Below are 8,201 nucleotides of genomic sequence, written 5' to 3' on the forward strand. Positions count from 1 at the left end.
AACTACCTTCTCACCTGGCTCTTACCTATGCTGCCTTGTTCGAAGTTCGAGTTTGGGTTCGGGTTCGAGTTTGAGTTTGAGTTTGAGTTCGGGTCCGAGCTCGAGTTCGGGTTCGAGTTTGATTTCGAGTTTAGGTTCGAGTTCGAGTTCGGGTTCGAGTTCGAGTTCGGGTTCGAGTTCGAGTTCGGGTACGAGTTCGAGTTCGGGTTCGGGTTCGAGTTCGAGTTCGGGTTCGAGTTCGGGTTCGAGTTCGAGTTCGAGTTCGGGTTCGAGTTTGGGTTCGAGTTCAGGTTCGGGTTCGAGTTCGAGTTTGAGTTCGAGTTCGGGTTCGAGTTCAGGTTCGAGTTTGGTTCGAATTTGAGTTCGAGTTCGAGTTCGAGTTCGAGTTCGAGTTTGGTTCGAGTTCGGGTTCGAGTTCGGGTTCGAGTTCAGGTTCGAGTTCGAGTTCGAGTTTGAGTTTGGTTCGAGTTCGAGTTTGGTTCGAGTTCGAGTTCGAGTTCGAGTCTTAGTTCGAGTTCGGGTTCGAGTTTGGTTCGAGTTCGAGTTCGAGTTCGAGTTCGAGTTTGGTTCGAGTTTGGTTCGAGTTCGAGTTCGGGTTCGAGTTCGAGTTTGGGTTCGAGTTCGGGTTCGAGTTTGGTTCGAGTTCGAGTTTGGTTCAAGTTTGGTTCGAGTTCGAGTTCGAGTTCGGGTTCGAGTTCGAGTTCGAGTTCGGGTTCGAGTTTGGTTCGAGTTCGAGTTTGAGTTTGGTTCGAGTTCGAGTTCGGGTTCGAGTTCGGGTTCGAGTTTGGTTCGAGTTCGAGTTTGGTTCGAGTTCGAGTTCGAGTCCGAGTTCGAGTTCGGGTTCGAGTTTGGTTCGATTTCGAGTTCGAGTTCGAGTTCGAGTTTGGTTCGAGTTTGGTTCGAGTTCGAGTTCGGGTTCGAGTTCGAGTTCGGGTTCGAGTTTGGTTCGAGTTCGAGTTTGGTTCAAGTTTGGTTCGAGTTCGGGTTCGAGTTCGAGTTCGAGTTCGGGTTCGAGTTTGGTTCGAGTTCGAGTTCGAGTTTGGGTTCGAGTTCGGGTTTGAGTTTGGTTCGAGTTCGAGTTCAAGTTCAGGTTCGAGTTCGAGTTCGGGTTCGAGTTCGAGTTCGGGTTCGAGTTTGGTTCGAGTTCGAGTTCGAGTTTGGTTCGAGTTTTGGTTCGAGTTCGAGTTCGGGTTCGAGTTCGAGTTAGGGTTCGAGTTCGAGTTTGGTTCGAGTTCGAGTTCGAGTTCGAGTTCGAGTTCGAGTTCGGGTTTGAGTTTGGTTCGAGTTTGAGTTTGAGTTCGGGTTCGAGTTCATGTTCGAGTTCGGGTTCGAGTTCTAGTTCCGGTTAGAGTTTGAGGGTTCCAGACAAAAGACTCTGAAACAGCCTTTGACCCTCCCTCTTTCCTGCCTAAGAGATGCAAATGGAAGACCTGGTATAGGAGGGGAACTTGGGGTAAACTCCTTAGCATAAGGAGGGAAGACGCCCAGTATAGCCTGTTGACCACCCTTCCCCTGTGTAGCATTATTTTCTAGATAGCCTAACAATTTACCTTCCATGAGTGTGCCAGTCTTCCTAAATTACCTGCAAAGTACCCAATCTTACCTCGCTGCCTTTGGAATTTTTACATGTATGGGAATTCCCCATGTGCATATATAAAAATTCGATTTTATCTTAATCTGATTCTATTAATTTTATGATTAGTTGAGCTAGAAGAAGTTATCACCATAGGCAGAGAGCACAAGGTCACAAGGAGAAAGGGGGAAGAAAGGAAGATGTGAGGGGAAACAAAGAAAACAGAAATGCAATCATGCCGAAGAAAAGGTTCAGCTGCAGCTAATTGTGAGGGATTATAACCTATCAGAATTCCAGGCAGGGAAAATTCCGAAGACAAGGTGCAGCTACAGGTAATTGTGATGGATTACAATAGTATTAGCAATGCAAGCATGAAAAATCTCTACCTCTTGTGACCCCGTGACAGTTCCTACAAGGAATCCCTCCTCCCGGTGGGAAGGAGGCATCCAGAAAGACACGCCCTGGGAACGCCCTGGAAACTCTCAGAGATCACCTCCCTGGAATATTTCGCGCCCTCGTTCAAACATAATCCTAAATTTTCTTTGTTCGGTGCAGTCCCACTCCTTCTGGTACAGTGCACTCCTGAATTTTGGGAATATATTTTCTCTCGTTTAGTAAATCCTTGGCCTGCTTGCCTCTTTTCATGAGGTATTGTTCCTACATCCTGGAATGGCTTTCTGCGATGATACAAGGGGCTGATCTCAGCTAAGACATAAGATGAGAGCAAAATAATTCTTTTTAAGCCCTCAGTTTTTGGGAGCCTGCCAGAATTATTGGGGCACTGCTAGCTCCTGGAAACCGCTGCCCCTGAGAGCACAAGGATGTCTGCCCGCAGAGGTAAGCAGTGTTTTTGTTCACCATGTCAGTCTTCCCGGTGTATTTATGGGGTTTGGGAGAATGTAGAAGTGCCTCATGTCCTTTTCCTCTCTTCTACAAGTAGATTGGCAGGGAAAAATGTTTGTGAAGCTAGCTTCTCGGGAGTAGCGACTCACAGCTTTTCTTTATTGATTCTTTCCCTTTAGAAGTGATCATTTTTTTCTGTGTCTATGTCTCTTATGCCGTTTGTCATAAAAAGAAAATACCACAGGGACAGAAAGCCTTTGGCTTCCTCGGTTAAGATGTAAAAAGGCTTATGGGTTTGAGTATCTATTAAAATCCTATAATCAGTGGCCAGACTGTGGCTACTTTGAATTGAAAAAACTGCTAATTTTGAAAATGTGTTAAGAAAACTCTCATGACAAACAGCTGTTTTATTGGAACCTAGAGAAAGACCACACGTTTAATACAAACGAATTCAAGGAAATTTAACTTTTGAATTAGTTCTTCAGCTTGTTGGGTCTTAAAAATGCTAATATCAACATTAGGTTTAAAAAAGGCAGAAGGGAAAATTAAGAGATGTGCAAATTTTTAAAAACCGTATGGCGATCTAAGAGTATGAGAATTGCTATGTTGGAACAGGTTTTAAAGATTCTAATACCTGATCAGAAACTTGACAAAAAAGGAAGCTGTATTTTTCAGTCTGATAGAAAGTAGGGTCTCAGCATCTCCCCCAGGTCCTCTCCCAAGCAGATCAGAAATGTAAACGCAGCCCACAATTGCCAGAGGCCACATAGCTCAATAAAGGTAAAGAAATTGCAAAAGGGGCAGTTTTAACAACACAAGCTTTCCTGTCCAGCCTGGCTCCCCTTTTCCTGCCTCCTGAAAGACTGTGAAGCACAAATGAAAACCTGAGCCCAGTACCCTTAGCAGACAGGAAGACTCCATGCAGGAGCCTCACAAAACTTGACGGGCCACGTGTGTTCATCTTTTCCTGAATTACCTGTGAATCTCCCATTTTTATATCTAAAATCTAAGAGCCCATTCCCACCCTTGTCTAAAATGTCATATTTACCTGATTTCTCCCGTCTTTGGAAATTTCATGCTTGTGTGAATTCCAGGTGTGCATGTATTACAATTCCTGGCCTCTGTCTGCAGTTGGGTAGAAGTTAGAAGGGGTGCGAATCCTTTCTTTTCTGAATAAGATTTGCAGGAAAATATTTTTGAAGCAACTTCTTGTACCTAGAGACTCCAGAGTTTTCTTAATTCTTTTCTCCTAGAGATGTTCGTTTCTTCATGTGTCTGTGTCTTGCGTGTCCTTTGTCCTAAGAAGGAACTACCATAGGGACAGAACACGGGCACAGGCTCCCATAAGCCTGTCGTTGGAGACAGCCCCACAGGCTGTGAAGTTAAGCGGTTCTCTCCAGACCGGTGTCTGCGGAAACAAACTTTGCTGTGTGGGTCCCTGTCTACAAACCGCATGAGGTTTTTCTTTCCTTCTGCTGTGTCCCGGGAGCTTGGGTTTGTGACCGAGGAAGGTGATCCTCTCTGGTTCCCACCATCCGCCATGTGCACTTACTGCATTGCACGTGGTGCCCAGTGGGGTAAGATCGGGTTCCCAGTGCACCTCTGCCTGGCTGTGCCAGCTCCCAGGGGAGTGTGTCCAGAGGGGCCTCTGCCCATAAGGGGCATCTGTACCCCCAGCTTTCTAGATCCCGGTCCACAAATTAGTGGGTTTGAGGCTGGAGGTGCCTCACATTTTGTGGGATACTTGAGACACCCTGTCCACCCCACCATCCCGACCGCTTGGGTGACAAAGGTCTGTGCTGTCTCTGTCTTTGGGGGTGACCCTTTGGCTCTGGGAGGGCTGCATCCTCAGCACTCTGTGTGGAGGGGCCTCTGGCTTCCTGGCCTGAGCTGTAAGGAGGCTGGTTGGTGTGTCTCACTATTTAGACCTCACTGTCCTTGTACAGACGATGTATCCCGGAATGGGAAAAACGTCTACATTTAATTGTGTTATAGAGCTCTCGTGACAACCAGCTGTTTTCTTGGTAAACCATCTCGTGCGTTCTCTTCAGTTATTACTAATTCCGTTAATTTGTAATGTCAGTGTGAAACCAGTTTGTGTTTGTGGTAAGATGTTTTGTAGCTCTGGATGGTGTTACTAGTTTGTAGTATCTGATCGGGTAGAATACATTAAATGCTTATATAAATTAAACAGAATACAAAGTAACCCATAGGCTTTTCAGGATCAAATGATCTGGTGAAATATTTGATATTAAAACTGGTTTTAGTTTGGTTTTATCACATAGTCATGTCTTTGAAAGTTATTAACGTAAAATATGTATATATTTAAGTGGGTTTATAAAAATAAGTTTGTCATCTGTGTTACAAAATGTGTCAAGAAAACAGCTTCGGTAATAAGTGATTTTGAAATCTCATTTTTAACTAATATATAAAATAGATACAATGACAATAAAAGATATTTAGGTAAACTTTTTAGCAATAATTATATTGTATATATACATTGAAAAGGTTTTTTACCAGTCTTTGGTAAGTTGAATCTTTGAAGTTTTGTTATCTAAATTAATGATGGATATGTATTGAATGTCTAGACTATTTCCAAATAGAAAATAATTAAACAGTACTGAAGATAGATTTATCAATTTTTGCTATTTATTGTAGATGAACTAAATATATTGGTGTATTAGTAAAGACGTCTTCTGCCACATTAAAATTTTTGTTTGTGCTATGGGGAATATTATTTCTAGAAATTATTAAATATGTTCCTAATTGCATCCATCTCAAGAATCCTGGTATTGCTGCACAATTGCTTACTTTTCACTGCTGATTAAGATGGTCATTTGGATTGTTTAGGCCTCTGCTACTGTGAACAGTGCAGCTGTGGATTTATGTATCAGTCTATCAGTTTTTGTTTGAACAGCTCTTAAATTTTTTTGGGGGGGTCTATTTCTGTAAGTGGATTTGTTGAAACACATGGGAATTTTTTATGGGGTGGACATGCCAAACTGTAGTACCCCGAGGCCACACCATTTTACATTTTCAGAAGGAATGTTTAAGGGTTCTGATTTCTCGACATTGTTGCTGCCATTTGTTTTATTTTTCTCCATTATGGCCATTCTGGTACATGTGAAGGGGGATCACACTGTGGCTTTAATTTGCATTTGCATCAGGACCGAGGATGTGGGACATCTTCCCGTGCCTGTTGACCATGTGTGTGTCTAATGTGGAGAAGGTTCTATTCAGGTCATTTACAAATTTTAGTTGTCTTTTTGTTCATGAGTTTTAGAAATTCTTTACTCTGGATAACAGACTCTTGTCAGGTATATAATATTTTTCCATTCGATGGGCTGCCTCCAGTTTCTGGCTAGCTCCTTTTGATACACACGTTTTTAATTTGGAGGATGTCCAATTTACCTATTTGTTGCTGCTGCTTGTATGTGTTATCAAGTCTAAAAAAACATTGCTAATCGAAGGTCACAGAAATGTATCTCCATGTTTTTTTCGAGAATTTATACTTTTACCTCCTATATTTAAGCCCTTCATCTATTTCCAGTTAATTTTTGTATGTGGTGTGAGGTTAGAGTCCAGTTTCATTTCTCTTCATGTGTATGGCCAGCTGTGTAGCACATTTGTTGGAAATACCCTTCTTTACACAATTTAATGTTGTCTGCCCTTTATCAAAAATCAATGGATTTTGACCCTTGAACAACAACAAAGAAACCAATGGATTTTAAATCTTTACATTGTACTGCATGTAAGAGATACACAATTAAAATAGTTTATGTTTGGAAAAAAGATCACTGGACTTAGATGACGGGGAGCTGCCGTAAGCCCTGCCATCACCCTGTGAGTGGGCTCGCCCGTCTGTGGATCTGGCAATGGTCCTGCAGGTCTCCCGGGAGTGAGGCACCACCCTGCACGAGCACTGACATCATGGCTGAGTTCTTGACATCAACAACATGTTATATCAGCGTGGCCTGTATCCACTTGAAAACTTGACTGTAGTGCAGAAATGTGGGCTCACCTTGACTCTAACTACTCATTCAGAGCTCATGAAATACCTAAATAACGTGGGACAACTGAAAGTTGGATTGTACAAGAGTTCAGTTAAGAAAGCAGTGGCAGTCCTCTCACATATTGAAAGGGTCCTTGAAAGACGGTAATTTGATATTGTGACAAGACTGCCAGAGATGACAGTACACTCAGAGAAAAGGCTCAGAAAGCTCTCCAAGATGAAATCCTTTCTGTGATCAGACAAATCACAGCTACAGTGATATTCCTGTCATTGTCGAAGTTTCTTGTTCCTTTGACCTCCTGATTTATACAAATATTAGGTTGTGACTGAAAAATGGGAAGAGACAGGACCACAGTTGATCACCAATTGTGAGCAAGTCTGTCTTCCTGCCTCACTACCACAATCCACAGAGTAAATAGCATGGTGGCTCACAGAATCCCTGCTAATGACTGTAGATGAGAAGAGAACAATAACGTAATCCTCAAATGTGCTTCTCCTGAAACCAAGTCAACTGTAGTTTACATATTTTATTGCTTAACTGTTATGCGGGGGAGAACTTAACATACTTTCCTGGACCATGAATGATTTTTCCATTTTTCGGGGGTATCAGTTTGACTTCCAGTGCTGTTGACACAATTTTTTGCAGTGTTCAAAAAAGGGACCCAGCATATTATTTGTCTCGTAATGTCAATTCCTTGAAGGTGGTAACTGTAGATAGAAAAACTTTTGGTATAAAGCTAAATGCCTTCTCAAATCATACCTGTTTGTCAAGTAGCTTGACTCGGAATACAGGTAGGGAGTTATTGAAATATGAAACACAACAAAAGAAGTCTGAACACTCAGAATCTTTGTTCATGTCCTAAAATATCTGGTAATACATAAATAACAAAATATTGCTATCATGTCCTTTTGCCATTTATTTCATTTGTATAGTAACCATACTGAAAAAATCTCCAATTGGGTTGTAATTTATATCAGTTACACTTACAAAACTAATATTTGTACTGCTTAAATTCTGGTAATAGAGCACTCTTAAAAATATCTTTCTAGGGGTGGCTGGTTAGCTCAGCTCACTAGATTAGGTTATTAAGGTTATTTGCAGATTTTCCAGAATAGAATAACCAAGATTGCACCCAATGCTATAAGGAGTGTTTGGATGACTCTGTTTGTCCAGGACCCTGTGTGTGCAAGCTATTCTGGCCCACGTTGGTAATTTCAGCCTCGGTTCGGACTCAGAACTGGGTTAGAATCAGTCTTCATTTTAAATACCTGTGAAAGGGAGATAATCATTGTCTCTGCCTCAATTGGAAAATAGGAGTAGTAGGTGAGATGGGACCTGTGAGGGCCTAAAACAGATTTATCTCAAAGAGAATGTAGTCCCAGGGGCCTGGATTCTCATTTTAAGGCTAGTGGGCAGGGAAATGCTCTCTGCTGCCATCTGGTGGGCATTTTGGAATTAACATCCTGTGCAGGTCACCGGGAAAAGTTATTCTCTGCTGCCATCTTGTGTGCATCTTGGGAATAATAGCTGAGTGGAGGTCAGGATAAGCTCTTCTTTCCAAAGGCTTCTGAGCCAAGGTGTCAGACCCAGGGCTGTGCCCCAGGTGCAGTCATCTGTACCCTGGGAGCTGCCCGCTGGAATGTGGAGTCCTGGAGGTGAAACCCGGCACTGGGCTTGGCACACGTGAATTAACTGCCTTCCTACCTGTCTCTTACCTATGCTGCCTTAGGCCACCCTCCCCTCTTGGCTCCCGAGCATCCCCAGGGCTGCTT

Source organism: Rhinolophus sinicus, chromosome 8 (assembly GCF_057876585.1).
Source record: "Rhinolophus sinicus isolate RSI-liver-muscle chromosome 8, RSI-T2T, whole genome shotgun sequence".
NCBI lineage: Eukaryota > Metazoa > Chordata > Mammalia > Chiroptera > Rhinolophidae > Rhinolophus > Rhinolophus sinicus.